The sequence below is a fragment of the Schistocerca serialis genome, chromosome 1 (assembly GCF_023864345.2).
Source record: "Schistocerca serialis cubense isolate TAMUIC-IGC-003099 chromosome 1, iqSchSeri2.2, whole genome shotgun sequence".
NCBI lineage: Eukaryota > Metazoa > Arthropoda > Insecta > Orthoptera > Acrididae > Schistocerca > Schistocerca serialis.
In genome coordinates this window covers 1224786815-1224795917 of record NC_064638.1, presented here as the reverse complement: position 1 = coordinate 1224795917, position 9103 = coordinate 1224786815, and positions in this window count along the sequence as shown.

Here is a 9103-nt window from a genome sequence, read left to right as displayed (position 1 = left end):
AGGCGTGAATGGAGGGACGAATGGAGACGTGTCGTCTTCAGCGATGAGAATCGCTTGTGCCTTGGTGCCAATGATGGTCGTATGCGTGTTTGGCGCCGTGCAGGTGAGCGCCACAATCAGGACTGCATACGACCGAGGCACACAGGGCCAACACCCGGCAGCATGGTGTGGGGAGCGATCTCCTACACTGGCCGTACACCACTGGTGATCGTCGAGGGGACACTGAATAGTGCACGGTACATCCAAACCGTCATCGAACCCATCGTTCTACCATACCTAGACCGGCAAGGGAACTTGCTGTTCCAACAGGACAATGCACGTCCGCATGTATCCCGTGCCACCCAACGTGCTCTAGAAGGTGTAAGTCAACTACCCTGGCCAGCAAGATCTCCGGATCTGTCTCCCATTGAGCATGTTTGGGACTGGATGAAGCGTCGTCTCACGCGGTCTGCACGTCCAGCACGAACGCTGGTCCAACTGAGGTGCCAGGTGGAAATGGCATGGCAAGCCGTTCCACAGGACTGCATCCAGCATCTCTACGATCGTCTCCATGGGAGAATAGCAGCCTGCATTGCTGCGAAAGGTGGATATACACTGTACTAGTGCCGACATTGTGCATGCTCTGTTGCCTGTGTCTATGTGCCTGTGGTTCTGTCAGTGTGATCATGTGATGTATCTGACCCCAGGAATGTGTCAATAAAGTTTCCCCTTCCTGGGACAATGAATTCACGGTGTTCTTATTTCAATTTCCAGGAGTGTATTAGACTGGGAAAGATAAAAATTCGTATGTAAAGTCTCAGTATATGTATATGTAACGAGGGTTAGATACGAATTTAGATATGTATATATATGCAAATGTTACAATCAAAAAGATGAAAATTCGTATATAGTGTAGCTGAGGCTACAAACGGATATATATATATATATATATATATATATATATATATATATATATATATATATATATATATATAGTGTAACCGAAGATATACGAATTTTCATCCTTCTGAGTCTAATATTTAACGCCTTCAACTTTGCATAGAAACGCCGATGTTGAACCAATTTTCAGCCTTCTAGTTTTATTATTTAGCACCATTTATTGTTTCATTCAGTTCGAGTTCTTGAGTAACATATTTCTTTTGGTCATTCTGAGACCTTACAATGTGAGCATTAATATACTGAAACAAAGACTGACCATGTTTGAAAAAGTTATTTTAATTTTTAATTTCACTCTTGGCTTAAGGTGCAGTCGTTTGTACGTTGAGCACAGGCGCGTTGTGATGACGTGGCTCTGTAGTAGTGAACTGGGGCAGGCCCGGCACACTCGCTCGCCTCTGTACCTCTTACAATGACCTCTCGCACCTCCTTGACCCACAAAATCACCCACTCTTACTATCGCAGAAAAAGTCTAGGACTGTTTGTCAGGCGAAACGCAGCTGTCAAGATCGCTGTAAATTTCTTGTTAGCCCTGCCGGCTCAGGTTATCTATACGTGGCTTGAGCTGACAATGGCACGAAAAACTTGCCGACTCTCTTGCTAGCTGAAATGAGGCCATTATCTATGCTAGAGGTGGTATTAGGCCGCATCTGCATCATGTCTTCTGGAAAGGAACAAATTGTTTGTTCTGCGTGTTTATTTGCAGTTGATAGCCAAGTTTTGATGAGCGACTCTAACGGAACCATCTCAAGTATAAAATAAGTACCTGGTTGCGTTATTCAGTAACTTTCAGTCTTTGACTCTCGGTGGCTAGCTAAAATTAAGAGGGAGCTTGATGTCACATTCAAAGGGTGGCGGTATAATGCCTATAATGAAAATGTCAACACTGGTCCCTTCTCTCAAAACGTAATGTCACAATGTTATACGCAGGTCCGTGATAGCAACATACCGAAAACACACCCTCTTTAGATGCAAATCTCACTTACCGTGAGCGCTTGTACATCGTGCCATGAGGAAAGAAATCGATTTCGACTAGGCATTTGAACCCATCGCTCGCTGGATGTCACTTAGCCAATAAGTCCATACGTCTCTTTATTTCTTCTTTCCGAAATCAACGATTTGTCATACTTTGAAATTTAAACAAAGAAAGAAATTCTGACCTCAGACTGTGCTGTTTCACACATTACAAAAAAGTTTAAGAAAAATCTTTAGGACTTTTCTAGTTTTAATTGATTCCACGTGAGGGCCGAGTTAACAGTAAATAAGCTCTGACGAGCTGTAGCAAGACCCCACAACTGCTTTCAGATTCTTAAGAACACTTCAATAGTCAGTTGTTGTACAGGATGGACCAAGTAACTCTGTCGCGGATAATACTTATACGACTGACATGGAAATGACGCTTGTTAAAAGGCAGGAGAATCCAAGCTTCTAGACGAACTTTCGCGTGTAGATTTCTGCGAGTGGTTTCTGAGTAAAATGCAAATAGGACTTTGGGATCTTCAGTTTCATTTCTCCATATGAGGCCTGATTTATCCCGTCGTGGTGTGTGAACTTACAGAACGTGAGCCATTATCCGTCAGAAGATCGTTATCAATACATGGAGAGCCACTGCACAGTCTGCTGTCCGAATCGTAACACGAGTCTTTCCCCATACTGTTAGAGCTAACTGGTATGTCAAGAAACTGATAATCCGTAAGTAGATCAACTCATAGAAGATGAATGACTGTATGGATATATTCGGTGAGACGAAGCAGCAGCACACACAGCCTGTAATGAGTGCGTGCGGTGTTCAGCGATGATACGCAGCAGAGGCAGTGCAATATTCCGGTCTCCTCCATCGCCTGATTACTCCCTCTGCGATTTTCACCTATGGAACAAATTGAAGGGTCAGGAGTAAACGGATAATCCTCAAACAACTGAAGAACTACAATAGAACACTCAAAACGCTGTTGATGGTATCCATCAGGCAGAACTGCAACGCATGTCTCTCAATATAATAAAATGGGTACAGCGCTGCATCGCTGTTTCCCGCATCTTTTTGAGGTGTCCTTCAAAATTCCCACGACAGTCCTATTGTAAACATCTTCTTTGCCAGTTTTATTTTGCTCTCCCTGTAGAAATTAGAAAGATTAGAAAGGTTGTTGTATTTTTTATGGGGTGTAACAACGGAACCTCAGATAATATTTTACCTTTAGTTCTCATAACTTACTGAGCCGTGCTGGCTCGGATCGATCGCTTGATCGCTTTAGCCATGTGGCATCTTTGACGGTTCGCCTCATGCGGCGCTTCGACAAGCACCTGGGTAGGCAGTTGCAGACTGTTGGCTAAGGCGGAAAGTGCACCTAGGGACTTGAGGTCTGCCCACCGCCGTTGAGTCCTAACATATTAAACTCTACTTTTTCGGGTGGAGACCTGATCTGTACGAGGGCGGTGTTTTGGCCAATTGCGGTGCGATGGTACACTCTGGAAATTTGCATGAGCTGAGATTGTGGAGTGCCCCTTCGCTGTTGAGTCATCAACTATTACGGTGAGTTTGTTACTGTAAACTGTGTGCTTGCCGCGTTCACGTCGTGGGACTCCGACCAGTTTCCTCTCAACCCTATTGCTGTGTTTGTTGTCTGTCGGCGTTCATTCCGAAGGAAGTTACAACGCTCTCAGTGGCATTGTAGCGAGAAGGAAGCGACTCTTCCTTACTTCTCTCGTTTCTGTATCACTAACCTGGTGTTTTGCTGCTTCGAAGTCCGTCCCTCGTTGCACAGTAATAGGGCTAAGGCGCCAGGTCCAATGTAGGTGATCCTGAAGTGGAGTGTTTCGGGGTGCCAGTTGTTAAATGTCAACAACGATTTGTACTATACTTGTTTAAATAAATAAAATACTTTGACACACACTTCACAGAATTTCCAATATGGCGGGTCTCGGCTACGCAGTTATTCAACCCTTTACCATACATTAACGCCTTTCTGACTTTCCATAATCGTGAAACACACTGCCCACGACACTTCATCTCATGCTTCACAGCTGGAATATTTACTCGCGACCGTTCTTTTAGCCTCGCCCCGGTTACTCGAATTTGCTTTTTGTGTGGCGCCTCTCTAATAACTTGACCTGTCTACCCGAAGGACAAGCGAGGCCCCCCTTTCTCCCTCAGCCAATAAGGACACTTCTCTCGTTTCCTATATATATATATAAAACTTTCAGCCAATGGGCGTTCAGATCGCTGTTGCTAGGCGGATCTCACGTCATGTTGCGGAGATTGTGACGTAAGTTTGTCTCGGAACACTGTTTCAGATTGTAAGATCCTACTCCCGAATAGTCGGATATTGTCCTACTAAGGTTGCACGACATTGCTTCCTATGATTTCATCACTAATGCCCCTTGCTGACGCTTAATTGTCAAATGTAAGTGTAGCCTGGCTGCTACTGAGTATTCCCGATTGCAAAATTATGCGTAATACTTGGCTTAAACACTTGAAGGGATGGCATATATGCATTACAAAGTGAAGCTCATTTCAGTGATGAAGCTTACTTTAATGAGAGACTCCCTTCCAATGCGGTTTTTATGGGCAACTATCTGTAAAATAATTTTTGGCGTAACAGTCTTGTCTTCCATTTACAAACAGTGAAGTGAAGAGCGGCCATTTTCACTGCAATTATTACAGACAGGCATTTGCAAAAGATTTTTGGGCGCTGCGAGTTTATCTGGTATGATAGTGAAAACAGCGAAATTCATTTCAACAAGGGGTATTGTTTCAGTGTAGTTATTACGGACAATCATTGCGTAAAATAATTTTTGGGTACTGAAACCTTGTCTCGTCGCCTAGTACTGTTATTCTGACGTTATCCATTTGTTAAAGACTGTATAACCCACTGTAATTTTTACTTGGCATATACTGATAGTTTGCTTATCACCATTGTAGTCATTGGGCAGATGCTTTTACTAATTTGTATTGGGGTTGCAAGTTGTTATGTACCAGAACATGTCCTTCCTTTGCTGAAAAACAGTGCACTGTTATTAGCTTTTAAGATTAGTTTTTAGTATGTTGCAGTTGGCCTCGTGTGGGACCCGCGCATGTAACAGTATGGCAGTTGAGTGACGGGTCTGTATCACCGATACCGTCCTTTCTTATCACCGCCCGCAGCGGTGTTTGAGTTGTATTCAAGTAACTTTGCTTTATTCTAAACCTACGTCACCAATGGGCATAACGCATTTGTTGTATATTTACTACCAGTTTGTGGTGAATTTTAATGGCATTGTTTAAATTTTATATCCACAGTCATTCCAAAGGGTCTCGTCCGAAATATGGAGGGGGCTCTGCAGGCGGGGAACCGGACGCACTGGGTGCAGCAGCTGCAAATAGTGGCACATGTCGGCACCAACGACGCCTGCTGCCTGGGTTTTGTGGCCAAATGGTTCAATTGGCTCTGAGCACTATGGGACTTAACTTCTGAGTTCATCAGTCCCCTAGAACTTAGAACTACTTAAACCTAAGTAACCTAAGGACATCACACACATCCATGCTCGAGACAGGAGTCGAACCTGCGACCGCAGCGGTCGCACGGTTCCAGACTGTAGCGCCTAGAACCGCTCTGCCACTCCGGCCGGCGTTGTGGCCATCCTCGGCATCTTTCGCCGGATGGCTGATTTGGTGAAAGCAACTTGTATCGCATGCACGGTGGTCAAAGATGAGTATTTGTAGCATCGTATCCAGGGTCGACCACGGTCCTATGGTTTGAAGCAGAGTGGAAGGTCTAAACCAGAGACTCAGACGATCTGCGACGGCATTGGGTGGAAATATCTCGACAACCGCTATGTTGGAGAATTTTATCCCCTAAATACACTCATGCTCATAAAGGAAGGATAATGATGATATATGGTGAAACAACGCTCTGGTGGGCGATTTGTGGGTTTAAATCACCTCGGGGTATGACCATGCGTTGCATCTGACCTGCAGTCGTCGCACGGTGGCGCTGGCAGCAGTCCACATACGCAGAGATGTGTTGGTGCATGTCAGAGTACGGTGCAGCGAATAAGTGTACAGACGTTTTCAGACATGCTAATGGTGACTGTGTGTTGAAAATGGTGGAAAGAACACATATTGATGTCGTTATGAGGGGTAGAATACTAGGTCGACTGGAGGCTGGACAAACACACCAGGTCGTTGCACGGGCCCTCGGTACGCCACAAAGTGTGATCTCAAGATTATGGCAACGATTCCAGCAGACACGAAACGTGTCCAGGCGGTACGTCCACAGTATACAACACCACAAGAAGACCGGTATCTCACCATCAGTGCCCGCAGACGGGCATGGAGTACTGCAGGTAGCGTTGCTCGGGACCTTACTGCAGCCACTGGAACAGTTGTCTCCAGACACACAGTTTACAGACGACTGAACAGACCTGCAAGGTGCATTCCACTGACCCCTGCTCACAGGAGAGTCCATAAAGCTTGGTATCAAGAACACAGTACATGGTCATTGGAACAGTGGTCACAGATTACGTTCACGGACGAGTCCAGGTATAAGCAGTGATTCTCGCAGGGGTTTTCATCTGGCGTCAATCAGGAACCAGATACCAACCCCGTTAATGTCCTTGAAAGGGGCCTGTATGGAGCTCACAGTTTGATGGTGTGGAGTGGGATTATGATCGGTGCACGTACAACACTGCATGTCTTTGACAGAGGAACTGTAACAGGTCAGGTGTATCGGGACGTAATTTTGCACCAGTATGTCCACCTTTTCAGGGATGCAATGGGTCCCATCGTCCTCCTGATGGATGATAACGCACGACCCCACCAAGCTGCAATCGTGGAGGAGTGCCTTGAAACTATAGATGTCAGACGAAAGGAGTTGCGTGCCTGTTCTCCAGACCTAAACCCCATCGAGCACGTCTGGGATGCCCTCGGTCTACTTATCGCTGCACGTCTTTAAACCCCTACGACACTTCAGGAGCTTCGGCAGTCACTGGTGCAAGAATGGGAGGCTATACCCCAGCAGCTGCTCGACCACCTGATCCAGAGTATGCCAACCCATTGTGCGGCCTGTGTAGGTGTGCATGGTGATCATATCCCATACTGATGTCGGGGTACATGCGCAGGAAACAGTGGCGTTTTGTAGCACACGTGTTTCGGGACGGTTTTCTCAACTTATCACCAATACCGTGGATTTACAGATCTGTGTTGTTTGTATTCCCTATGTGCCTGTGCTATTAGCGGCAGTTTTGTGTAGTGCCACGTTGTGTGGCACCACATTCTGCAATTATCCTTAATTTATGAGCATGAGTGTAGATCAGGTGTGTAGCACACGCAGGAAGCAACTATTAGGGTAGTGTAGTACGTTTGGAGTGCTCATGCGAGTTTTATAAGTTGGAGAAACCGTCACCCCCTTGGGATCAGACATGAACTGCCTACCGAAATCGAAGTTACATCAGACACTGCGATCTCAGGTAATGCTCGTCCTCTCAGATCATAATATAGAAAATGTTAATATGATATTAGTAAACTTGAGAGGCACCCATGGAAAGATCCTAGAATTGGCATCGCCGATTGAAGGTTACAATCCTGAGATAGTATTAAGAACAGAAATTCGGTTGGAGCCACAAGTGAATAGCAAAGGAATCCTAAGTACAGATTGGAATATTTATCGCAAGGATAGTTTAGTCGCCAGTGGTGCCGGCGTGTTTATTGCAGTAAAGAATTCGATAATATCTAGCGAGGTTATCGCGGATTTCGAATGTGAATTAGTCTGGGTGAAGCTCAGCATCAACTGTCGGTCAGATACTTTTTTCGACCGCCTGGGTCGGGAGCATTAGTGGTAGAGCGTTTCGGAGAGAACTTGCAAAATAGCGTTAGTAATTTTCGTGATCACGCCGTTGTAATAGGGGTGACTTCAACTTGCCAGATGTAGATTGTTAGAGTCGTGCTATTGAAACTAGTGCCAGAGACAGGGATTATTCTGAATGTCTTGTCCGAAAATTACTTCGAGTAGATAGTTAAAGAACCAACTCTTGAAGGGAGTCTTAGACCTCGTAGCAACAAAGGGAATGAATGAGAAATCTGTCCGCAACATCTCTTGCAGCTCACGTCACGTGATTTTGGGCAGGCTCGTTTTAGTCCGTATAACAGCGTGTTTTGAGTGGTTACTTTGCTGCTACAGAGAGTTTACCTTCTGAAGTAGCGTGAAACTTTGCGCACTAGTTTTACAGATATCTTAGCAATTTCGTGGTGGGAACTGAGGTAGGCTGAAAGTTGTGAAGAGCAGTGATACTGTGCTTTTTCACAGTAGTATCATGGCTCAGATTCCTCTATATCTACGGTATAGCGGTAACGGAATAAGAAGAGACAACCCACAATTTTCTTACGTTTTCTGTTGCACTTATTCATATCAGAATACCTGTTCGAATTAATTACGTTACATTGACACTGTAGACGGTGCCGAAGTGACACGAAAAAAAAAAAAAAACTCATTTGGAACTATGAAATTGTTACAATAAATATGGTCAGCGATTTGTACCACCCACTTCAGTGTGTCTTTATTTACCCTTCTGTTTTTTATAGACGAGTAAAATATTTATATCATTTTTTCGCCATATCATCAGAAATGTAAAACCAAACACTACACACAAAAAATAAAAAAATGCAGCATCGATTCTCGAATTTTGAACTGATAAAAGGAGTGATAGCCCACAACATTTCTTTTACATTTTCTATGGCACTGATTCATATTGTCGAATCAGTTCTATTTAATTACATTGCAATGACTTGGGAAACTGTCTCATTTAGAAATGCTTAGCTACACACAAGGGTTTGAGAACCTATATAAACAGGAGGAAATTTTGTCTGCTTATTAACATAAAACCAATACGTATACACTGACTGCCAGTTTACTCAAACAAACTTGCAAATCTGTATAGCACATTTACCGTAAACACATGGCCATAAGACGGCAGGAATTATCTCTATAATAAAAGACTTCATTCAACATATAAAGTGCCTCATATTGATATGACATTTATAATTATACATTTGCTGCGCATACCTATGAAATATAACTCGTCGTCCTTCTGCATACCTCTCTCTACATCCGTAGCAAAGACAATACTGCACCATAACTTTTACTAAAACATAACAGAAATGTACATAAAACAAGGCGAAAACGTGTAATATTAAATG